Source organism: Phocoena sinus, chromosome 6 (genome assembly GCF_008692025.1).
Source record: "Phocoena sinus isolate mPhoSin1 chromosome 6, mPhoSin1.pri, whole genome shotgun sequence".
NCBI lineage: Eukaryota > Metazoa > Chordata > Mammalia > Artiodactyla > Phocoenidae > Phocoena > Phocoena sinus.
The window spans coordinates 108,842,820-108,866,292 of NC_045768.1; the positions used below are offsets into that span (position 1 = coordinate 108,842,820).

The window sequence follows — 23,473 nt, forward strand, 5'->3', positions numbered from 1 at the left end:
GATATGCCCCTGGTCAATATGAATGCAAATATGACTCAATTTTGGCTTGTCAGTCCTAACAAAAAATATTTCTTAAAATTTTAAAATATTTTCTTCATATTTTTCTCTTTTAAAAACACAATCGCTGAGCTGTATTATGTTTTGTCATACTTGTTTTTTTTTTTAATTTTAGTTTTACAAAAACATGTTATGAAATTTCTAGATCATGCCAATTATGATGTGTGTTGAAAAAAGAAAAATTTTATTTATTTGGATCAAAGCTGAACAAAACTCAGAGGTGAGCAAATAATCTCTTACCTCATGCAGTGTTAGATCTCTTCTACCTAGGTTCTGCATCATAAAAAGATATCATTCTTGTAGTTTTAAAGTAATACTTTATTAAATTCAAAATACAGAATGCCCTTGTTATATGGCCCTCCCTAGGTTTTTTTCTGCATAGCCTTTAATTATGATGTATTTGTGATTTTTAGGATATAAATGGGCACAAGAAATCTCTTTTAAAAATACTTTATGTGATCCTTCTACTCGTGAGAAAGTTGTCTAAGTCAGAAAAAAGAAAAGTAGTTAATCTACTGTTTTTAAGAGCAAGTCTGATTAATTTATAAATTTTCTTTAATAATATTTTAAAAATATTTTACTACTATGACTTAAAGCAGTGATATCTCTGTGAGGTATGCATGTTGGAGAGAAATACAGGCCAGCTTTTCCTTTCACCTGTTGTGGTCTTTTCATTATAATGATTTTCCATCTATTGCCCTGATGCCTTATGGTAGATGATTTGCAAAGATCACTGCCGTAACTTTCCGTACCTCTTTGCATACTTCTTTGAAATGTGAATTTCCTGCTGCTTTCATCAAAAGGGAGAATAAATCTTATTTTTCTTCTCTTTGAACCTGGATTGGTTTTGTCACTTGCTTTAATCAAAAAGAATGTGGCAAGGGCTTCCCTGGTGGCGCAGTGGTTGAGAGTCCGCCTGCCGATGCAGGGGACACGGGTTCGTGCCCTGGTCCGGGAAGATCCCACATACCGCGGAGCGGCTGGGCCCGTGAGCCATGGCCGCTGAGTCTGCGCGTCCGGAGCCTGTGCTCCGCAACGGGAGAGGCCACGACAGTGAGAGGCCCTGCGTACCGCCAAAAAAAAAAAAATTTAGCTCACTAAAACTTTTCCAAAGTGGAACATTTTTCTTTTAATGTTCAACCTCTACCATTTCATAGTAAATAATATACAGTATAAGCCCTCATGAATCAAAAGATTTCCAAAGGTCATAAGGAGTTTTTTCAGAAAAACCACTGAAAATTTAAATATCAATTAAAAGTGTCATATTTTAAGCCTCAGTGTTAACAATTTAAAAATACTGAAAACATTTATTAGAATAATTTGTTTACATGACCAACTTTTCTTTTCTTTTCTTTTTTTTTTTTTGCGGTACGCGGGCCTCTCACTGCTGTGGCCTCTCCCGTTGCGGAGCACAGGCTCCGGACACGCAGGCCCAGCGGCCATGGCTCACGGGCCCAGCCGCTCCGCAGCATGTGGGATCTTCCCGGACTGGGGCACGAACCCGTGTCCCCTGCATCGGCAGGCGAACTCTCAACCACTGCGCCACCAGGGAAGCCCTATGACCAACTTTTCTACTGAGGACAAATGTAAAAGCACACAAAATAAAAATCCTTTGCCAATAATATGCATTCCTTTGTTTTTATTTATTAAACTATGTCTTTTCCCAAATCCAAGCTGTGTTAAAAGTTCATTAAAATTATGAAGGGAAGTGTGAACATTGTTGCAAAATAATATATTAAATTTAAAAATTACGTTAGTGTATAACTGAAAAATCTGTATTTAAACTGGGAATACCTTAAGGTAAAGAAAGGATTTGCATAATTTATTTACTTTAGTAATTTTTTTTTTTTTTTTTAAACATCTTTATTGGGGTATAATTGCTTTACAATGGTGTGTTAGTTTCTGCTTTACAACAAAGTGAATCAGCTATACATATACATATGTTCCCATATGTCTTCACTCTTGCGTCTCCCTCCCTCCCACTCTCCCCATCCCACCCTTCCAGGCTGTCACAAAGCACCGAGCTAATATCCCTGTGCCTTGCGACTGCTTCCCCCCAGCTATCTACCTTACTACGTTTGTTAGTGTGTATATGTCCATGACTCTCTCTCGCCCTGTCAAAACTCACCCTTCCCCCTCCCCATATCCTTAAGTCCGTTCTCCAGTAGGTCTGCGTCTTTATTCCTATCTTACCCCTAGGTTCTTCATGACATTTTTTTCCCTTAAATTCCATATATATGTGTTAGCATACGGTATTTGTCTTTTTCTTTCTGACTTACTTCACTCTGTATGACAGATTCTAGGTCTATCCATCTCATTACAAATAGCTCAATTTCATTTCTTTTTAAGGCTGAGTAATATTCCATTGTGTATATGTGCCACATCTTCTTTATCCATTCATCCGATGATGGGCGCTTAGGTTGTTTCCATGTCCTGGCTATTGTAAATAGAGCTGCAATGAACATTTTGGTACATGACTCTCTTTGAATTTTGGTTTTCTCAGGGTATATTCCAAGTAGTGGGATTGCTGGGTCATATGGTAATTCTATTTGTAGTTTTTTAAGGAACCTCCATACTGTTCTCCACAGTGGCTGAACCAATTCACATTCCCACCAGCAGTGCAAGAGTGTCCCCTTTTCTCCACACCCTCTCCAGCATTTATTGTTTCTAGATTTTTTGATGATGGCCATTCTGACTGGTGTGAGATGATATCTCATTGTAGTTTTGATTTGCATTTCTCTAATGATTAATGATGTTGAGCATTCTTTCATGTGTTTGTTGGCAGTCTGTATATCTTCTTTGGAGAAATGTCTATTTAGGTCTTCTGCCCATTTTTGGATGGGGTTGTTTGTTTTTTTGTTATTGAGCTGCATGAGCTGCTTGTAAATTTTGGAGATTAATCCTTTGTCAGTTGCTTCATTTGCAAATGTTTTCTCCCATTCTGAGGGTTGTCTTTTGGTCTTGGTTATGGTTTCCTTTGCTGTGCAAAAGCTTTGAAGTTTCATTAGGTCCCATTTGTTTATTTTTGTTTTTATTTCCATTACTCTAGGAGGTGGGTCAGAAAGGATCTTGCTGTGATTTATGTCATAGAGTGTTCTTCCTATGTTTTCTTCTAAGAGTTTGATAGTTTCTGGCCTTACATTTAGGTCTTTAATCCATTTTGAGCTTATTTTTGTGTATGGTGTTAGGGAGTGATCTAATCTCATACTTTTACATGTACCTGTCCAGTTTTCCCAGCACCATTTATTGAAGAGGCTGTCCTTTCTCCACTGTACATTCCTGCCTCCTTTATCAAAGATAAGGTGTCCATATGTGCGTGGGTTTATCTCTGGGCTTTCTATCCTGTTCCACTGATCTATCTTTCTGTTTTTGTGCCAGTACCATACTGTCTTGATTACTGTTGCTTTGTAATATAGTCTGAAGTCAGGGAGCCTGATTCCTCCAGCTCCTTTTTTCGTTCTAAAGATTGCTTTGGCTATTCGGGGTCTTTTGTGTTTCCATACAAATTGCGAAATTTTTTGTTCTAGTTCTGTGAAAAATGCCAGTGGTAGTTTGATAGGGATTGCATTGAATCTGTAGATTGCTTTGGGTAGTAGAGTCATTTTCACAATGTTGATTCTTCCCATCCAAGAACATGGTATATCTCTCCATCTATTTGTATCATCTTTAATTTCTTTCATCAGTGTCTTATAATTTTCTGCATACAGGTCTTTCGTATCCTTAGGTAGGTTTATTCCTAGATATTTTATTCTTTTTGTTGCAATGGTAAATGGGAGTGTTTTCTTGATTTCACTTTCAGATTTTTCATCATTAGTGTATAGGAATGCCAGAGGTTTCTGTGCATTAATTTTGTATCCTGCTACTTTACCAAATTCATTGATTAGCTCTAGTAGTTTTCTGGTAGCATCTTTAGGATTCTCTATGTATAGTATCATGTCATCTGCAAACAGTGACAGCTTTACTTCTTCTTTTCCGATTTGGATTCCTTTTATTTCCTTTTCTTCTCTGATTGCTGTGGCTAAAACTTCCAAAACTATGTTGAATAAGAGTGGTGAGAGTGGGCAACCTTGTCTTGTTCCTGATCTTAGTGGAAATGCTTTCAGTTTTTCACCATTGAGGATGATGTTTGCTGTGGGCTTGTCATATATGGCTTTTATTATGTTTAGGAAAGTTCCCTCTATACCTACTTTCTGGAGGGTTTTTATCATAAATGGGTGTTGAATTTTGTCGAAAGCTTTCTCTGCATCTATTGAGATGATCATATGGTTTTTCTCCTTCAATTTGTTAATATGGTTTATCACATTGATAGATTTGCGTATATTGAAGAATCCTTGCCTTCCTGGAATAAACCCCACTTGATCATGGTGTATGATCCTTTTAATGTGCTGTTGGATTCTGTTTGCTAGTATTTTGTTGAGGATTTTTGCATCTATGTTCATCAGTGATATTGGCCTGTAGTTTTCTTTCTTTGTGACATCCTTGTCTGGTTTTGGTATCAAGGTGATGGTGGCTTCGTAGAAGGAATTTGGGAGTGTTCCTCCCTCTGCTATATTTTGAAAGAGTTTGAGAAGGATAGGTGTTAGCTCTTCTCTAAACGTTTGATAGAATTCACCTGTGAAGCCATCTGGTCCTGGGCTTTTGTTTGTTGGAAGGTTTTTAATCACAGTTTCAATTTCAGTGCTTGTGATTGGTCTGTTCATATTTTCTATTTCTTCCTGATTCAGTCTTGGCAGGTTGTGCATTTCTAAGAATTTGTCCATTTCTTCCAGATTGTCCATTTTATTGGCATAGAGTTGCTTGTAGTAATCTCTCATGATTTTTTTTATTTCTGCAGTGTCAGTTGTTACTTCTCCTTTTTCATTTCTAATTCTATTGATTTGAGTCTTCTCCCTTTTTTTCTTGATGAGTCTGGCTAGTGGTTTATCTATTTTGTTTATCTTCTCAAAGAACCAGCTTTTAGTTTTATTGATCTTTGCTATTGTTTCCTTCATTTCTTTTTCATTTATTTCTGATCTGATTTTTATGATTTCTTTCCTTCTGCTAGCTTTGGGGTTTTTTTGTTCTTCTTTCTCTAATTGCTTGAGGTGCAAGGTTAGGTTGTTTATTCGAGATGTTTCCTGCTTCTTAAGGTGGGCTTGTATTGCTATAAACTTCCCCCTTAGAACTGCTTTTGCTGCATCCCATAGGTTTTGGGTCGTTGTGTCTCCATTGTCATTTGTTTCTAGGTATTTTTTTATTTCCTCTTTGATTTCTTCAGTGATCACTTCATTATTAAGTAGTGTATTGTTTAGCCTCCATGTGTTTGTATTTTTTACAGATCTTTTCCTGTAATTGATATCTAGTCTCATGGCGTTGTGGTCGGAAAAGATACTTGATACAATTTCAGTTTTCTTAAATTTACCAAGGCTTGATTTGTGACCCAAGATATGATCTATCCTGGAGAATGTTCCATGAGCACTTGAGAAAAATGTGTATTCTGTTGTTTTTGGATGGAGTGTCCTATAAATATCAATTAAGTCCATCTTGTTTAATGTATCATTTAAAGCTTGTGTTTCCTTATTTATTTTCATTTTGGATGATCTGTCCATGGGTGAAAGTGGGGTGTTAAAGTCCCCTACTATGAATGTGTTACTGTTGATCTCCCCTTTTATGGTTGTTAGTATTTGCCTTATGTATTGAGGTGCTCCTATGTTGGGTGCATAAATATTTACAATTGTTGTATCTTCTTCTTGGATCGATCCCTTGATCATTATGTAGTGTCCTTCTTTGTCCCTTTTAATAGTCCTTATTTTAAAGTCTATTTTGCCTGATATGAGAATTGCTACTCCAGCTTTCTTTTGGTTTCCATTTGCATGGAATATCTTTTTCCATCCCCTTACTTTCAGTCTGTATGTGTCTCTAGGTCTGAAGTGGGTCTCTTGTAGACAGCATATATAAGGGTCTTGTTTTTGTATCCATTCAGCCAATCTGTGTCTTTTGGTGGGAGCATTTAGTCCATTTACATTTAAGGTAATTATTGATATGTATGTTCCTATTTCCATTTTATATATTGTTTTGGGTTCGCTACTATAGGTCATTTCCTACTCTTGTGTTTCGTGTCTAGAGAAGTTCCTTTAGCATTTGTTGTAAAGCTGGTTTGGTGGTGCTGAACTCTCTCAGCTTTTGCTTGTCTGTAAAGGTTTTAATTTCTCCATCAAATGTGAATGAGATCCTTGCTGGGTAGAGTAGTCTTGGTTTCAGGCTATTCTCCTTCATCACTTTCAGTATGTCCTGCCACTCCCTTCTGGCTTGTAGGGTTTCTGCTGAGAGATCAGCTGTTAACCTTATGGGGATTCCCTTGTGTGTTATTTGTTGTTTTTCCCTTGCTGCTTTTAATATGCTTTCTTTGTATTTAATTTTTGACAGTTTGATTAATATGTGTCTTGGCGTGTTTCTCCTTGTATTTATCCTGTATGGGACCCTCTGTGCTTCCTGGACTTGATTAACTATTTCCTTTCCCATATTAGGGAAGTTTTCAACTATAATCTCTTCAAATATTTTCTCAGTCCCTTTCTTTCTTTCTTCTTCTTCTGGAACCCCTATAATTCGAATGTTGGTGCGTTTCATGTTGTCCCAGAGGTCTCTGAGACTGTCCTCAGTTCTTTTCATTCTTTTTTCTTTATTCTGCTCTGCAGTAGTTATTTCCACTACTTTATCTTCCAGGTCACTTATCCGTTCTTCTGCCTCAGTTATTCTGCTATTGATCCTATCTAGAGTGATTTTAATTTCATTTATTGCATTGTTCATCGTTGCTTGTTTCATCTTTAGTTCTTGTAGGTCCTTGTTAACTGTTTCTTGCATTTTGTCCATTCTACTTCCAAGATTTCGGATCATCCTTACTATCATTATTCTGAATTCTTTTTCAGGTAGATTGCCTATTTCCTATTCATTTGTTAGGTCTGGTGGGTTTTTATCTTGCTCCTTCATCTGCTGTGTGTTTTTCTGTCTTCTCATTTTGCTTATCTTACTGTGTTTGGGGTCTCCTTTTTGCAGGCTGCAGGTTCGTAGTTCCCGTTGTTTTTGATGTCTGTCTCCAGTGGCTAAGGTTGTTTCAGTGGGTTGTGTAGGCTTCCTGGTGGAGGGGACTAGTGCCTGTGTTGTGCTGGATGAGGCTGGATCTTGTCTCTCTAGTGGGCAGGTTCACGTCTGGTGGTGTGTTTTGGGGTGTCTGTGGCCTTATTATGATTTTAGGCAGCCTCTCTGCTAATGGGTGGGGTTGTGTTCCTGTTTTGCTAGTTGTTTGGCATAGGTTGTCCAGCACTATGGCTTGCTGGTCGTTGAGTGAAGCTGGGTGCTGGTGTTAAGATGGAGGTCCCTGGGATATTTCCACCGTTTAATATTATGTGGAGCTGGGAGGTCTCTTGTTGACCAGTGTCCTGAAGTTGGCTCTCCTACCTCAGAGGCAGAGCCCTGACTCCTGGCTGGAGCACCAAGAGCCTTTCATCCACACAGCTCAGAATAAAAGGGAGAAAAAGTAGGGAGAATTAGTAGAAGTATGAGTAAAGAAAGAGGGAAAGGAGGAAAGGAAGGAAGGAAGAAAGAAGCAAAGAAGGAAAGAAAGGAGGGAGGGAGGGAGGGAGGGAGGAAGGAAGGAAGGAGGGAAAGAAGGAAAAAAAGACAGAAAGAAAGATGATACAGTAAAAATAAAATAAAGTATAATATAGTTATTGAATTAAAAAATATTTAGAAAAAAAAAAAAAAAGGGACGGATAGAACCTTAGGACAAATGTTGGAAGCAAAGCTATACAGAGAAAATCTTACACAGAAGCATACACATACACCTTCACAAAAAGAGGTAAAGGGGGAAAAATCATAAATCCTGCTCCCTGAGACCACCTCCTCAATTTGGGGTGATTCGTTGTCTAAAGGAGGGAGGGAAGGAAGGAAAGAAAGAAAGAACGAAGGTAAAGTATAATAAAGTTATTACAATTAAACTTAATTATTAAGAAAAAGAATTTTTAAAAAAAAGTCATGGACGGATATAGCCCTAGGACAAATGGTGGAAGCTAGAGTATACAGACTAGATGTCACACAGAAGCATACACGTACACATTCACAAAAAGAGGAAAAGGGAAAAAAATCATAGATCTTGCTCCTAAATTCCACCTCTTCAATTTGGGATCATTCCTTGTCTATTCAGGTATTCCACAGATGCAGGGTATATCAAGTTGATTGTGGAGCTTTAATCCGCTGCTTCTGTGGCTGCTGGGAGAGATTTCCCTTTCTCTTCTTTGTTCTCACAGCTCACAGGAGCTCAGCTTTGGATTTGGCCCTGCCTCTTGCGTGTAGGTCGCTGGAGGGCGTCTGTTTTTTCGCTCAGACAGGACGGGGTTAAAGGAGCCGCCGATTCGGGGCCTCCGGCTCACTCAGGCCGGGGGTTGGGGGATGGGGGAAGGAGGGGCACTGCGTGCGGGGCCGGCCTGCGGCGGCAGAGGCAACGTGACGTTGCGGCAGAGGCCGGCGTGACGTTGCACCAGCCTGAGGCCCGCCGTGCGCTGTCCCGGGGAAGTTGTCCCTGGATCCCGGGAACCTGGCAGTGGCGGGCTGCACAGGCTCCGCGGAAGCGGGGTGTGGAGAGTGACCTGTGCTCGCACACAGGCCCCTTGGTGGCGGCAGCAGCAGCCTTAGCGTCTCCCGCCCGTCTCTGGGGTCCGCGGTTTTAGCCGCGGCTCGCGCCCGTCTCTGGGGTTTGCGCTTTCAGCCGCGGCTCGCGCCCGTCTCGGGGGCTCGCGCCCTCAGCCGCGGCTCGCGCCCGTCTCTGGGGTTTGCGCTTTCAGCCGCGGCTCGCGCCGGTCTCGGGGGCTCGCGCCCTCAGCCGCGGCTCGCGCCCGTCTCTGGGGTTCGCGCTTTTAGCCGCGGCTCGCGCCCGTCTCTGGAGTTCCTTTAAGCAGCGCTCTTAAACCCCTCTCCTCGCGCACCAGGAAACAAAGAGGGAAGAAAAAGTCTCTTGCCTCTTCGGCCGGTGCAGGCTTTTCCCCGAACTCCCTCCCGGCTAGTCGTGGTGCACTAACCCCTTCAGGCTATGTTCAAGCCGCCAACCCCAGTCCTCTCCCTGAGCTCCGTCCAAAACCAAAACCCGAGCCTCAGCTCGCAGCCCCGCCCGCCCCGGTGGGTGAGCAGCAAGCCTCTCGGGTTGGTGAGTGCCGGTCGGCACCGATCGTCTGTGCAGGAATCTCCCCGCTTTGCCCTCCGCACCCGTCGCTGTGCACTACTCCGCGGTCCCGAAACTCCCCCCTCTGCCTCCCGCAGTCTCCGCCCGCGGAGGGGCTTCCTAGTGTGTGGAAACTTTTCCTCCTTCACAGCTCCCTCCCACTGGTGCAGGTGCCGTCCTTATTCTTTTGTCTCTGTTTTTTCTTTTGCCCTACCCAGTTACGTGGGGAGTTTCTTGCCTTTTGGGAGGTCTGAGGTCTTCTGCCAGCCTTCAGTAGGAGTTCTGTAGGAGTTGTTCCACGTGTGGATGTATTTCTGGTGTATCCGTGGGGAGGAAGGCGATCTCCGCGTCTTACTCTTCCGCCATCTTCAAGGTCCCCCAGTGTAGCAGTCTTTTTAGTAATGTTAATATAACCTAATGTTATATAGGTTCAGAATAAATCTTCCTTTGTTAGTCTGTTCTGTAACATTAATCCCAAATTACAGATGGTAGTAAATTAAGACCTGATTGGTGGGAAAAGACTAGCTATGCTCTGTTAGTGTCAGACTCTGCTATCATACTCAATATTAATGATATGATATCAGTATCATTGAAAAATACTTGTAAAGCAAGGTGAGGCTGTTAGTCATTTACAAGATTAAATATATTCCTGAAAACTTATACGCAAGGCAGATTTTAATCAATATTTTTTTCAATTACAAATTTTATTTAAGGTATCTAGTTTCAAGCCTGAAAGTAATCATTCAATTAAAAATACTGTTTTCATCTTTTATGTTCTTGTGGATTTTGATTATATATATGTATATATATGGCATATATGGCATTAACTTCTAAAAACACATCTTTAAAATTATATCACCTTGTATGTATAATTATCTCAATGAGACCCTTCAAGTTTCTGTAAATTAAGCAGATGATGTCTATGTATTTTTAAATACACTTTAAAAACACCCATATAATAAACCTTGGGAATATTATGCTAAGTGAAAGAAGCCAGACACAAAAGGCCATCTATTGTATAATTCCATTAATATGAAATATTCAGAGTAGGCCTATCTGTAGAGATAGAAAACATTAGCAGTCGCCAGGGGCTGGAGGGAAGGGGGAGTGAGAAGTGACCACTTAATGGACACAGAGTTTCCTTTTAAGTGATGAAAATTATCTGGAACTAGAAAGTGTGATGGTTGCACTATATTGTGAATGTACTAAAAGTCACTGATGGTAAATGTTATATGTATTTGACCACAATTTAAATTAAAGAAAAAGACACATAAAATATAACACAGTTCACATCAGACATTCAAGGAAACACTAGTTGGAAAATCTTCAAAAAATTATTATTATGTGGTGCTATTATCCATCTTTTAAACTGTGAAGTGTCTCTCAGCTATCCTCAGAAAAGTTTTCTTCCTAATAGTGGGTCCTTAGAATTTCTTGATTGATTTGAGGAGCTCTTATAGTATTGATTGACCATAGGATGTTCTGAAGACCAAATAATAGTTCATTTTCCAAGAGACTTTGGGCTTTTTGTGATCCAAATCATACATTCCAGTAGTGGAACAATTACTTACTGGAAGTCCAAAAAATAAATAATAAGCAGATCACTGCCCACATGTCATTCAATATACAAATTGAAAATTAATAAGTGCTATGTGTAAAGGGTTAGGTTCATTTTTAACGTGTCAGTTATGTGATTAGCATTAAGTAGAAATAAACAAGTGAGCACATTCTACGTTGGGTATACATGACCCCAAACAAACTTGGGATCATGAATGGAAGTAGTGACAGAATTTCCATGTCTGTGCTGCTTCAACCATGAGAAACATATAAACTTCCTCTTCCTACTTGGTATAATATAAAATGGAGTGAGCAGATGTTATGAAATGATTTGGGCAGAAAGATGAGGCAGGAAATGGTGCCATTTTTTCCCCCCTACCTATAGGTTTGTTGGCAAAACTTGCAGTGAAGGAGAAAAAGCATTCCACCTGACTGTTTAGCCCAGTTTGTGGGAAGCCTGAGCCCTGGGCAAACAATTTGCAGACACAGGGGAATCAAGTAGGAAGGCAAGTGAGCACCGGAGGCAGAAGGGCATCACTGGATCGATGGAGCCTGTGGAGCTAGGAGCACATTAAGGCAGAGGATCATCTGTTAACTTACAACCAAAGAGCAACATAAATTACTGATTTTCATTGAAAGAAAGCAGCTGCTGGAAGTAGTGGCTTTGTGTAGTCTTTATCTCTAAAGCCGGGCATGCCCAAACTGGATGAACTATATTAGTTGGAATAAACCTCCATTAACTTCGGAAGAATGGTCCCATGGACTAAGCTTCCCTCACCAGAATTTCTACCCTTAGAGTGTAAGCACAGGCAGTGTTCTAAATGAATGTAGCCTTTTATTGTTTTTGCCAGTGGTTTAATTTTCAGTCTTGCTATTGTCGGCATGTTTGTGTCCCCCACAAATTCATACGTTGAAACCCCAAGATGATGGTATTAGTAGGTAGGACCTTTGAGTGGAACCCTTATGAATGGGATCAATGCCCTTATAAAGAGATCCCCCAGAGCCCCTAGCCCTTTCCACCATGTGGGGACACAGTGAGAAGTCTGAAACCAGAAAGAGGGCCTTCACCCTGATGCTGGCATCCTAAGTTCAGACTTCCAGCCTCCAGAACTATGAGAAATAAATTTTTGTTGTTTATAAGCCACCCGGTCTATGGTATTTTGTTATAGCAGCCTGAACAAACTAAGACAAATCTTACATCTAAACAGAGGTTACTGAATGAATAACATAGTGTGTTAGTTCACTGACTCAGCACACATGTGCTGATCGATCTTGATAAATCATTTGAATTTATATAACTATTTCCTTTAAATATCTTTTTTTTTTTTTTTTTTGGCTCAGTTTGGTCTTCACTGCTGTGCACAGGCTATCTCTAGTTGCGGCAAGCAGGGGCCACTCTTGGTTGTGGTGCACAGGCTTCTCATTGCAGTGGCTTCTTGTTGCGGAGCACAGGATCTAGGCACGCGGACTTCAGTAGTTGTGGCATGTGGGCTCAGTAGTTGTGGCGCATGGGCTTAGTTGCTCCGCGGCATGTGGGATCTTCCCGGACCAGGGCTCGAACCCGTGTCCCCTGATTGGCAGGATGATTCTTAACCACTGCGCCACCAGGGAAGTCCTAAATACCATTCTTATAAGAAAATACCTCTCAATTTCTGAAAAACAGGGATTGATTTTATGTTTCATTTATCTTTGAAAGTCGACTCAGTTCTTGGGAATTCTTAACTTTATGTTTCCAGCATTGGTACATAATTAAGTTTCCTCAAAAGTTATAATTTTAAAATAATTCTGCCCTTTTCTACAGAATAATTAAACATACGGATAATGAAGATGTCAAGGGGAGATTTGAAATAATCTTTCTGAACCTCTAAATTGTTCTTATAAAACTGCTTTCTTCCCTGTTGGTGTAGTGAGAATGGAAAAGCACTTTCCCAATGGGCCGTTATTTCAGAATCAGTGGACCCAGACAACCACCCTCCTTGTGGTGGGGTTTGTAGAGCAGATGGTAGGAGCAACAAGGGCTGACATTACGAGTAATTACTCCACCATTGACTATTGTGTTCTGCGCTTTGTTGAAGCGCAGCAACCTATGTTGTACAGTACTTTGGAGTAAGAAAATCTTATAACACTAAACCAGCGAAACATTTGTTAGGAAGTTTGCACTTTATCCTTGTTTTTTGAGCAAGGAAAGTTATTTTCTGATCATTTTGAAATTAGTCAGGATCTCTGAGTACTACTCCTACAAACAAGAAGCGTCTGGGTTATTTTTTTCCATTTGTCTGTAAATCCAGTGATTTTTGCCTTAAATGTTCTACCCTCTTGAATGACTAGCAAAAAAAAAAAAAAAAAAAAAAAAACTATTGTTCTAGAAACTTCCTCAAAAAATGAGAATGAGAATGTATGCAAATCAATTTTAAGAGGTATATGTATCCATTTCCTATTGCTGCTGTAACAAATTGCTACACACCTAGTGGCCTAAAACCACAAAAGATGTATTTCCTTACAATCCTGGAGGTCAGAACTCCAAAATGGGTTTCACTGGGCTAAAATCAGGGTGTCTGCAGGGCGATGTTCCTTCTGGAGGCTCTGGGAGTGAATTCATCCCTGTCTTCTACAGCTTCTGGAGGCTGCCTGCATTCTTTGGCGCATGGCTCTCTTCCCCCATCTTAAACCAATCCAGTCCCACATTGTATCACTGACACTGACTCTTTGCCTCTTTTTCACTCATAAGGATCCTCATGATTACATTGGGCCCACCCAGATAACCCCATCTCTAGGTTCTTAATCACATCTGCAAAATCTCTTTTGCCAAATAAGGTTAACACATTCACAGGTCTCGAGGATTGAAATTTGAACATCTTTGGGTCATCACTCTACCGACTACAACATCATGTAAGATGGACATAACAAGATGCTAATAAAAACATGTTATAAATCATAAAATATATTGCACAAAGTATATAAATGACAAAACACTACAGTGTGTAGGGTATTTCCCATGAATGAATAGGGTAGTTCCAGTTAGCATTTCCAGTGATGAATTTCATATTCAGATATAATATTTTGGTATGTAATTGCATAAGTAATATATTTAAGTGACAAGGTATAATTTAATAACACAAACACTGTTGAAACCACCACCTAATTTCAAAACTAAAATATTACCAATATTAAACATACCTGTATAATCCATCAAATCCCATTCTCCTAATATCTCCCTAGGTAACCACTGTGAACTATTTTGTGTTTATAATTCCTTTGCTCTCAAAATTTTATTAGAGAGAGGGAAAGAGAAATAGATAGAAATAGACAAATGAGAAAGAGAGAGAGAGAGAGGGATTGCTTGGTTTTGAATTTTATGAAAATGGTGCTATAACATATCTTTGATGCTTTTTTTTTTACTAAATTTAACATTTCTAAGATTTATCCTCATTGCAAATAGTAGTGTTAATTCATTTTCACAGCTATATGGTATCTGATTTTGTTGACATAATTTATTATACATTTTCCCGCCAATGAATGTTTGGATTGGTTCCAGTCTTTGTTTTGTTTTGCTTTTGTTTTTCACTATCACTAATGGTGCTGCTATAAATATTTTGTATATGTCACCTGGTGCACATGTGGAAGGGTTTCTTTAAAATTTATACTTAGAACTAAAATTTTTGTATCTTGAGTATTCACATATCAAATTTATAATACAATGTCAATTTTTCCCACTTTTTCTATTTTCAGCTGCAGTATATAAGCTATCATGTTGCTCCATATCCTTGCCAAATTGCGTATCATCAAACTTCTTATTTTTAATAACCCAGTGGGTATAAAATGGTACTCAGCATCTTAATTAGCACATCTTTGTTTACCAGTGAATTTGAACATTTTTTCACATATTTGTTGGACATTTGTGGTCTCTGCCCAGTGAAACATGTCTTCTTCTGACTATATTCTACTCAGTTTTTTGTCTTTTTCTCATCCATTGGTATGAGATTTTTTATAGTCTGGCAGTAGCCAATTGTCAGTTATACCTGTGTGGCAAATATCTTTTTCCACTGTGGTTTGTTTTTCCATTTTCCTTAAGTGGCCTGTTGATGAATAGAATTTCTTAATTTTGACATCATAGAATTTATTAAAGAATCTACCCTACCTCAAGGCCATAGAATACTCTGCTATATCTTCTATTTTTAAAAATTTTACTCTTATACTTGAACTTTTACCCAAACTTGCTTTCTTGAGTGGTGTCACATTGGGATAGAATGTGAACTTTTTGTCATATACAGAAACATTTATTAAGCACCCAATGCTGATCTGCAAACTACTTCCTTTATGTATCAAATAAGGGTTGTTTTCAGACTCTTCATTTTGTCCCATTGGTCAGTTTATCTTTGCACCAATATCATAATGTCTTACAGCATTTTAGTCATTTTAAGTATCTATTACAGGAAGTCACTCTACTTTTGTTCTTCTTTTATAAACATGCCTTGGCTATTCCTGAAGCTTATAATTTGTGTGATTAATATAAATATATATTAAAGATTTGCTTGTCAATTTCCTCAAAAAATTTGTTGGACTTTGACAAAAATTGCACTAAATCTAACAACTAATTTGGAAACAATTGCTCCCTTCATAATATTTAATCTTTTTTGTATAATCATGGCATCTCTCTCCATTTAAGTACTTATGCTGTCAAGAAATTATAAAATGTTCTGCATAAAAGTCTTTAACATATTTTGGATGTATTTCTACATATGATTTTAGTCTTAGTATATGATATTGTCTTTCCAATCTTTCAGTTCATTTAAACCCCATAAATTATGCATTCATAGCGACATTTTTATATAGAGGAAGACTAGTTGAATTTATATCCACTTTAATCAGTTTCTCATCATTTCTTTGTGGGTTTTTTTTTTTTTTGCGGTACGCGGGCCTCTCACTGTTGTGGCCTCTCCCGTTGTGGAGCACAGGCTCCGGACGCGCAGGCTCAGCGGCCATGGCTCACGGGCCCAGCCTCTCCGCGGCATGTGGGATCTTCCCGGACCAGGGCTCGAACCCGTGTCCCCTGCATTGGCAGGCGGACTCTCAACCGCTGCACCACCAGGGAAGGCCCTCTCATCATTTCTGTTTGCATTTCGGAACAGGATTCTGTGGCTTTTTTTTTTTTTTTCTGTCTTTCTGAACTAAATTGATTAGAAGTCCACTTTATAAATGTTCAAGATTAAGCTGTGTATTTTTCTTTAATGACTTTCTTTCATCTTCAGTTTTGAAAGATTATATTACTGAGTACACTATTCAGAGTTCACTGTAATTTTCTCTTAGTATTTTGAGTAAATTGACCCATTATATTGTGAATTTCATTATTGATGTTGAGAAGTCTGCTGCCAGTCTAAGTATTTTCCAGTATAGGTGATAAGTACTTACTGTACACATGCCATACAATTAATCTAACTAAAGTCTATAATTAAATGATTTTTAGAATATTAACACAGTTGCACAACATCATCACAAATATTTTTGGACATTTATCACTCCCTAGCATCCATGTCACTCCCTGCTTCCCCTCAACTAGGAATCTACTTTCTGTCTCCATAGGTTTGTCTGATGTGGACATTTTCTATAAATGGAATCATATAATACATGGTCTTTGGTAACTGGCCTCTTTAGTGTAATATTTCATTCATGTTGTAGCATGTGTCAGTACTCCATTCCTTTTTGATGAATGAATAAATGAAATGTGATATTCCACACAATGAAATATTATTTGGCAATAGAAAGGTGATTTTTTTAAAAGGTATTTTCTTTTCCTTTGCTATTCTGCAGTTTTCATATAATGTCTTCATATAAACTTATTTTTACATACCTTTATTGATATATTTTGAGTTCTCTGAATCTGAGCATTAGTTTCTTATGTTCTGAAAATCCTTGTCATTTTCTCTGACTATTGGCTTTCTCTACTCTAATTCATCCTTCTTGGATCCGAATTAGATGCAGATTACTTGAGGTTTTTCCATTTTATCTTTAAAGACTCAACTTTAAAAAAATTTTTCTTTCTCCCTTTCTCCCACTATTTTAATCTGGGATATTTCTTTAGCTGTACATTCTGTTCAATTCTCATTTCAACGGATTCTTATATGCTTTTACATATTCATTAAACTTTTAATTTCAACAATTATATTTTCATTTCATTTATTATTCTATTTGATTATTTAAAAACTATCTCTGCTATTATAGCTTCCTATTATCAACTTTATCTTTTATTTCTTTAAATACATTTTACATGTTTATTTCCTATTCTTGATCTGGTATTTCCATTGAAGTCCATGTCTGCTCATGTCTGGTTTCTTTTGTCTTTAGTTAAAATATTGTCATTGTTATGAGCTCATATTTGTTTGAACCTAATCTATGATAATATTGAGGGTCTAATTAATTAATCCTCAGTCACAAGTTCTGTTTTTCTACCTTGCAGTGGCCCAAGGCTCAGTCACCCAGTTTAGGCATTTGTGTTTGTTTATCATTCCTTTGGCTTTAGCTCACTCTTATTTTTGCTACTCTTTTTGTCTTTGAAGAACCCTCTTCTTGTCTTGTAAGACAGCAGTACTTTTAAGAAGTATATATAGTTTGTACCTTCATCCAGAAAATAATTTGCAGTCATAGGGCCCCATATATATATATATAAATTATAATAATTAAGATTCAGCCAAATTCCTATATTAATCATACAAAAATCTAGTGGTTACTGGATTTTCTGTCCAATATTTTACAGGACACATTTTATTATGGCCCCAATGTTTGCCCAGCTAAATTTTATTTCATTTTGAAAACGAAGCCCAATTAGATTTTCCTCAGGAAGTCTTCCCCAACCACTCCACCTTGGTCCCTATTAGCTATCCCTTCTTTGTGTTTTCCTAGCTTGCTGTACATGCCTCCAACATAGCAATTATAATGTGAAAAAAATTATCTGTTTACAGGCTATCTTCTACAATATAGTGAGCAATTGGAGAGCAGGGATTATCTTTCACTATTGTATTATCAACACTAAACTAAATTCCAGGTTGGCAATATATGATAAAATAAGCATTTGCTGCATAATGCTAAATAACTTTGAGAATAATATTGATCTTTTAATATTTGAATAAATTCTGTTGAGTTTTTAGCTAAAAAAAATATAATCTATCTCAACTTTTCAATATACCCGTGCTCCAGTATATGTATATACCATTAGGTATTCACATCTTACTTTTTACAGACAGTAAATGATTAATGATATACTGGGGCAAAATTTATATCAAGTTAAAAATCACATGACTCTCAAATAAATATCCAATAATTTAATAAGGTTAAGTACCACTTCCTAACAATAACTTCAACAGTATCATCAATAACTTTAAAAATAGGGGTAGGGCTTCCCTGGTGGCGCAGTGGTTGAGAGTCCGCCTGCCGATGCAGGGGACACGGGTTCGTGCCCCGGTCTGGGAGGATCCCACATGCCGCGGAGCGGCTGGGCCCGTGAGCCATGGCCGCTGAGCCTGCGCGTCCGGAGCCTGTCCTCCGCAACGGGAGAGGCCACAACAGTGAGAGGCCCGCGTAACGCATAAAAAAAAAAAAAAAAAAAAAAAAAAAAAAAAAATAGGGGTAGAAACTGAATTCTTTAACCTGGGAAAGAGCATCTTTTTCAAAAGATTAATTAGTATACTGAATGTTGAATTCGTAAAACCATTCTCATTAAATCAAATTATAAATAAGAAAGGCAGTGATAATTGCCACTACAAACCCCATTTTAGATGAAAATTTTTACAATCAACTGGAAAGCATTCAAGTGGTCCAGAAAAAATACTGTACTTGGTGGTTATTGTTGTGCTGTTTTGTGATGGTTATTTTTACAGTGCCATTTTCAAAGAGTCTTGTTTTAGACATATTACCTTCTGATTATATGCCTGGCACATTCGTTTTTAGAAATACTTTATACTCCTGATTCTTGCTCAGATTTATTGAGACATAAAGCAAAAAAATATATTTGGTTATTGAAAATAAATGAACACATTTCAGTTTTTCACAAATTGCGTAATTCCATAGGCACTAGACCCTTTTCAATCACATGAAAAAGTATTTGTGTAAGAAAAGTGCATCATATAGCCACTGGAATGATGATTAAGAGGATTACCAGGAAATGCATAAAATACATTAAGTGAAATGAAGGATGCATAGAGCAGGTACGATAAATTTCAACTGTGTGAAAATGTGTAGGAAGAAAAGAAAACAAAGGTATTAAGGTATCAACAGTGGCAGCATTGTAGTACATATTTTCTTCGATCTGTAACAATACAATGTAAAAACACCTGCCCACAACAACAAAATAATAATTTGGCAGCAGGTTTTAAAGAGGCAGAGGGGGCAGGAGTGCTGCACGCAGGTTTGTGAGTGAAGGGGAGGAGGAGAGAGGGAGGGAAAGAGAGGGAGACAGAGACACAGAAACAGAAAGGAATAGAGAAGGAAGGAGAGGAAAGGGCAGAAAAGTGCAGAAATGAGGGAGTGAGAAGGCAGGGAGAAAAGGAAGGGGGAAGGGGTTGGGAGTAGGCTTAGCTACTGGATTAGAAATTGCCTGAAAACACTAAGGAATTTAAAAATTAACTGAATTATGAACCAAAGAAAAGAGAAGTACTTAACTTTCTTTGTTAACTTTAGGTGATTCTTTCTACTTTTTTTCTAATTGGTCATTTCAGTTCACTTCTAGCAATCCTATGCTTCCCTGTAAGGCAAAAGATGACAATAATATTCTATATGTCATTTTAGCTGATACATAGGGTTGTGCTCTCTACTAAATTTGGTCTCCCACCAGGGTACCCCTAAGGACAAATGACAATGTGGCAACAATTCGATTTAATCTGGGAACACTTAGTTTTAGTGCTTGCAGTTTCCCATCAGTGAGCATGTTGATCAGTAAATCCCCAAATTCCTTACCAAAAGACCCCACCATAAACCAGAATCTGCGTTAGTTTATAAAATGTTTGGTTTGCATACAAGGCAATCATGAGTGGCAGTGTATTATGCAGTCAGTATATCGTTAAAACGCTGAGATCAGAACTTGTGATCTGGATTATAGCTCTTTCATTTATTAGCTCTGTAATCCCATTGAAGTTACTTAATGTGTCTTTGTTCCTTTCTCCACATCTGTGAAGCTAAGCACACATAATAATCACACCTGCCTCACAGATTTGCTATGAGAATAGTAGAAGTAACCCATGAAGCCCCTAGTATAACATCTGGCACAAAGTGAAACGTGAACAGCTGTATTTGCTATGAGGGAAAAGGGCCTTATATACTCAAACAAACAAATTTAAAATGTATATGTATGTATGTTTATATATAAAGAGGGAGGAGGGGCAATTGATTAAAGACAAAATATAAAAATACAGAAATATTGAAATACAGAAGTCAACAATAAGCTTATCATAATAGTCCTGCAAATTTTCAAAGATATTATTCACCAGATTTCAACATTACAATTATCTGTCCCATATTCTTCTATGGCAAATTCAGCTATCCCAGATTCAAATCAAAATGCCCCTAGTACTTCAAAACTAATTTAGAAACAGAAAATGCAAGCAAATTTCTATCTAATATGGCTTCTAATTTTGGGGGTCTAACATTTAATGAGTGTGGTTCTAAGTACTTTATGTGGATCAATCCAACGTTCACAAGAACTCTATCAGAGGATGTGCTGTTATAACCATCCCTATTTCACAGTTGAACAAACAAGTGCAGGGAGATTAGAAAGCTATTCACTGTGAGAGCTGACATTTGATCCCAAGAAGACTTACTTCTGAGCCTGGTATATTATAATCATTATAATATTTGCCTAATAGAATTATTATTTATTTGTACCTCATAATGTAAGAATTTCAAATACTAGGTCAGAAAATTTAGTGTGGTTCTTCTTTTACTATGTGACATACAGATGGAATTTAAACCACATATTAATGGATACTTATTTTCGAATCCAAACATGATATATAATTTTACTTGGTCAACAAAATATTTTCCTACACAATTAATTTAAAGTGATTAGAATAGAGTGATACACTCTATTCTAATAATAATAATAAAATTTGACTTCCAAAATGTCAAAATTAGTCTTTCTATATTATGAAATAATGATTACATTTCTATCACTGTTGTACAAGATTAATAATACACTTATATAACATTTAAAATAACTCATTAATTGTGTAACATGCAAAATGATGAAAAAATACAATTAACTTCTGAAGGGTTTGCAAAAATGTATATTACTACAAAAGAAGTTTCTAGGGAAAAAGAATCATTAATGTCTCTGTTCTAAAATATAATGATCCCATACACGTAAATGTCAATTCAGCTGCCTTCTAAGATTTATGAATGAATTCAATACATGGATAGATTTTAGAAATGTGAGATACAAATATTGATTTCATTCTCATGATGTATTATCTCATATTTCTTCTTTTTTTACTCACATATAAGCTTTCTACATTTTCACCCTTATAGAAGCATGGCCAGGGCGAACAGGGAAGATTCCTTTAATAAAACACTTACACCTGAAACTAACACAACACTGTTAATAAAAATAATAAATAAATAAACAAATAAATAAAACAGAAACCTCCCCCCAAAACAAACAAACAAACAAAAACACTTAGTCTTTAAGTATGTCCAAGGAATGACTGAACTTTTAAACTGGCTTTAGTAAGTCCACTTGACATTTTTTTTCATATGCTGCATACACATCCATTTGTCTCTGTTTTGCAAAGCTCTTTCCTTCTTTGGTCCATGGCCTTTTATTATAAGCAAGTTATTTCAACTTGAGTTACAAGGACTTTTTTTAGAGTGGTATTATTTGAATGTTTTTTATATCCTTTTTTTGCACATTTTCACTTATGATCAGGATTCAGAAATAATATAATTGGTTGCTGAGCACAGATGGGGTACATTGGCTATGAGGAGGTGAGCTTAAAAGTTTAGTTTTGAAAAGCTGAATTTGTTTGATAGGGAAGCTTCCCATTACAATGTTCATTTGCAGGCAGGTCAAAACCCAAATTGTGAGGACTGTTGAAACCTAAGTTTCTGGGTTTTCTGGAAATGGTCATTTTTCAGTTTTGCTTTGAACCTTGGCTCTAAACCAAAGACCTCAACATGTTAGTAAACAAAGATAGTCCTGGTTATTCACAAAAAGAGCACAATGGATACAGGATAACATTCGGCCTTGGTGACAGATGACAGTTGATATTTTCTTTGTGTGATTTAGAAACAGAAACTGAAGGCTACTTGATGTCTTTTTTCAGCTCCTTCTTGGAGCAAAAAGCGTTCCTGGAAGATCTGAGATTGTGTCTATAAAGTTTATCAGTAAACCAATCACATAAAGATGGGGAGAGTCTACCAAATTTTATCACATAGACTACAGCTTAAAAGGACTTTTTATTTTAGCATCACAGAGCGTTCTCAATCAATAAATTCGTTACAGCATAAAAATACTTCACCTTTAAAAATATGCCTTAAGAATCAGTCCAAAAGGAAATTCTTTACGAGTCAGTTATTTTTCCTGGCAAGTATCATTATAACTTGTCTTGCTTTAGTCCTCCCTAGAGGTCAGGCAGAGAGAAACTGACTTTAGTCCAATCATTGGACTAAATGTGTTTGGTGGTAGTTAGGGTGGATGCACAGATTACAGGACAGCGAGGGATGCAGGAACTGGCCACCAGCCATGGAGCTGTGCTTCTTGGGGCTCTGAACCCTAGTCTAGGAGAGGATGACCCGTCCTTGTCTGGTAGAAGCTTGTTCATGTATCCCCGTTTATAAGTTCTGCAGATCCTCGAGGCTGGTGAGATTTCCACATTATTGTGAGCTTTGTGGTAGAAAGCTGAAGTGACCTCTGCTCCATTGTCACTTTGGAAAATACATGGGGCACCTAGAAAGCGGAAAAAACACTATCTGGTATGTAACCTTAGTTACAGTTAGAAGACAGGGATCTCAGTGCACAACTAATGATCAAGGCCACATATACATTTGTAACATTCACTACAAACTCTGAATCTGACCTCCTTGCAAGATAACCAATCTACGGGTCTGATATTACGGAAGCAGTCTTTGTGATTGCTTGGTCACTGTATTCTGACTACTGGTAATTTGGTATTCAAGGAGTGAAAAAATAGACGAAAACTGATATTCAGTTTCTCTGAATATCTCCGGCCCTGGCTATTTTTTGTGGAAATGAAGCTTTCTTAAAATGTTCACTTATACTTATAATGAAGTCTGCATGTTTATTTGCTCGTTTCAAAAGTCTAAGGGGAAAATTGTATTTGTACAATTTTTAGTGAGTGTTTTAGTTTTTAGTGAGTGTTTTAAAAATTGATAGTACTTATACTCATCTACTGTGTAAGAATACCACACATACACGTAGCTGTCAATTTTTGTCACTCTATACATTAGTCCGGAAATCGTGAGCAAGACTTTGAAATCATTGATTCTTCTTTTAACTTAATTATGAAAGGTCTAATTGGGAAATCTCTTAAGTCAAATCTTAAAGGATTTGTCACTTTGGAAAACACATGGGACACCTAGCAAAAGGTTTCATCCCTTATTTGAAAACCACCTTTTATTTTTACCAAATCACCAATTTCATAGAACTTACATATTATACTAAAGATG

General features: G+C 37.7%; 1 protein-coding gene across 2 annotated transcripts in view; it reads left to right on the forward strand.

Moving 5' to 3' along the window:
• Positions 1-23,473, forward strand: part of GLRA3 (glycine receptor alpha 3) — a 167,453-nt gene that overhangs the window by 79,221 nt on the left and 64,759 nt on the right. The gene's annotated exons all lie outside the window — the stretch shown is intronic.